Source organism: Mus pahari, chromosome X, assembly GCF_900095145.1.
Source record: "Mus pahari chromosome X, PAHARI_EIJ_v1.1, whole genome shotgun sequence".
Classification (NCBI taxonomy): Eukaryota; Metazoa; Chordata; class Mammalia; order Rodentia; family Muridae; genus Mus; species Mus pahari.
The window spans coordinates 78,055,687-78,059,036 of NC_034613.1; positions in this window are offsets into that span (position 1 = coordinate 78,055,687).

Below are 3,350 nucleotides of genomic sequence, written 5' to 3' on the forward strand. Positions count from 1 at the left end.
TGTGTGTGTGTGTGTGTGTGTGCATGTATGTTTGTGTATTACAATAAGAAGATACACTTCTGGGGAAGTCTCTGGGGCACTAACTGGAAGGATTTACTAAAGAAGGAAAATCCCTGAGACTGACAGCATATTCTAGACTTAACCATGAGCTTGTTAAGGGGTTTGAGCCCCAGAAGAACATGAAGGGAGAGAGACATAAATAGAAATGATGTAAATACACATTAAATTCTTTAAATAATAATAAAAAACAGATCAGAGCTAGGTAGCACCTGCCTGTAATTCCAGCACTTAAGAGGCCGAGGCAGAAAAATTCGTAGTTCAAAGCCAACCTGGATGTTGAAGGAGACCTTGTTTTTTATTTTTTATTTTTTATTTTTGTCAGTGACTCTTATATGAGTACCTAAAATCTAAATTTATGCCTGATATTATACCTCGTAGTTCAAACTTAAAGTAAAAACATTGGTCACCTTGTATGTGACTTTTTAGGTTCTTTTCCCCTTCAGTAAACTAACTGTTCTAGTTTTTAAAAAATGTTGGATGCCATCATCTTTAGTTCATATACCACGCACTGTATACCTGGAATGTGCTGCTAGATGTCTCTATGGCTTGTTTTCTCATTTTCTTGAAATTTCTTCATCTTTTTGGTGACTTTTTCCTAGCAACTTAATTGTGATGGTTAATCTCAGTTGTTAAATTAATTTAATGTGGAATCAACTAGGAAACAGACCTATAGTCAAATTTGTGAGGGTATTTAATGGAAGAATTAACAAAGAAGAAAAACCCTCCCTCTGAGTGAATAGCACTTTCTGGACTCAGCTCATAAATAAGGAGGCCTGATGGAAATTTGGTACCTCTTTTGCTTGCCTAGCATTTTCCTTGCTGATGAATACATCTACTCTATTGGTGTTGTTACTACTGTTATCTTCACTGACATAAGAAACTTGCGACCTTAATGTTCCAACAAGGATTGAATAACAATGATTCTGAGATCCTACAGGCCTGCAGTACCTGATCAGTACTATTGAAGCATCTACCCTGTGAACTTAGCAGCTACTGTCTTCTCAGATTTCAAACAGTATGATATAAACCAATCTAATAAATCTTCATTTAAAAACATATTCATTCGATTATTTCTGTCTCTCAAGGAGGTCTTTATTAATAAATTTACTTTTTCTGTACCTCATAATTCCTATAACCTTCCAATTTAACCTATTTTTCTATTTATCTATTTTATGTATGTATTTCACTTGAATAGCTGTGAATTTACTTGATTATTTCATACTTCAATATTTTGTATGTAGTTGTATGAAATATTATATTCTTACATGAAGTTGTAGAATATACTACATTGAAGTAACATTAAGATTTTTCTGTGTGTTTATTTTTATTATTATTCTTAGATGCATTATTCATGCAATATATTTTATAAACTCAGCAATATATTTAAGGAGTTATATTAACTTGTATCTACTGTACAGTACATCATAATATGGGTGCACAAAGTTTTCATTTTTTTTTCTATACTGATGTGCACGAAACTTATTTCCAACATAAGTTATTACAAAGATTAAGTATTTTTGAAAACCATATCCTGTAATCATTTGGGCTATGAATGCTGTCATTTTTTCATATAAATAAGCAGACTGAGTGTGGTCAAATTTTATTTGATATACTCTGTTTTAAAACTTTTGTCTCAAAGAAATTATTCCTAGCTCACATCCTAATAGCTGCTCTTTTCTTCTACCATTTTCATTTTGTTTAAATATTTACTTCTTTTAGAATTCAGGTTTTATGCATATTAGAAGGCATAGAACCACATTAGTGTATGTTCTAAAAGGTTTTATCAGATGGCTCATCTTTTAAGTAAACATAATATATTTTTCTGTTCATGGCTTAAAGCAATATTTTTATAAAACACCAAACGTTTATAAACACATATGTCATATTCTTGTCCCTATTAATTCTTGTTCATCTGTTTTCCTTTCTCATGATAAACTGATGAATTGATTTCTCTGGACATTTTATTCAACTCAATTACCATAGTTCTGAAATATAATGAGAAGATGGAATATACAAAACAGATGCTTTTCAGAAGTTTGTAATTAATGTTCTTTAATGCTCAATGAGTGTAGAGAAAGGTCAATTGGTGTCTCATAACTAATCAAGTGTTTATATACTTTTCAAAGGACTAGCCATTACAGATGCAAGATGTGTTCTGAGCTATTCAGTCCCTTCAGTGTGTACTTAGAATGACAAGCTGAAAACATCAGTAAATTCATTAGCTCCCCACCTATTTTCAGTCATTATTAAGTAGCAAAGGCAAGAGAAAATCAATTGACTCCCTTTTCCTATCTAACAGGGAAAGATGGTTGGAGAAACAATCACCAGTATCCAATTGAGATCAGTATTTTATGGCAATACTCTACTTCTAAACTGAATTTTCTTTCAGTTACCTGGAAAAAGTAAATAACTTTAGATTTGGGGAAGTATGCTTAGTTAATCTAAGCTTTATTTACATTTTTGGCAGTGCAAATACCAGCACACATAAAAGAAGAAATATTTAAATATTATGTAAAATGTCATTTAATCAGAAATTAATTTTTTATCTTCATAATATATGTCATAACTAAGGTATACATATACAAATTCATTCCTAACAATGGAAATGGTATTACATTAATTCTGTATTCTCTCAATTATACAGGAAATGGTATTACATTAATTCTGTATTCTCTCAATTATACAATCTCTTTCTTTGAAAATAGAAATTTTTTCCATTGCAGTTAATCAATATTTTTAAAAATATAATTACGTTTTTTACAATGTTCATATTTGTAGTACTTAACAAAGCTTTCCTCTTCTAATAGCACCCTCTATTAAAACCATACCATGTACAACTTATTAATACCATCTTATGTCTCCACAGAAAGTTTAATGTCTACCTTGTACTTTTGAATATCTACTTTTTTTCTTCCAAATCAGAAATAGGTCTTTATCCTGTTACTAACATATTTTTTTGTAAAGATCCAAGATTTAGGACAGAATTCAGAGGGAATTTTATTGATTCTTTTTATTCTATACTGATATTATTTGACTATGAAATGGTCCCCAGGAATATATGATCTAAAGATAGCCATGAATTTGGGGGAACTCATGGGTCAGAAGACATGTATTCAGAGGTTGATCACTGGAGGAGGAACATTTCTGCTGTCAGCTAGCTGGATTCCTTCTAATAATTAATGTTTTTCTTCCTCCTATTTCTAAAGCAACTACCCAAGTGGATACTCAACACAGTGTCTAGAAAATATCAAATGAGCATTTCATTTATTTTTGTAATTTTTTTTTTTTTT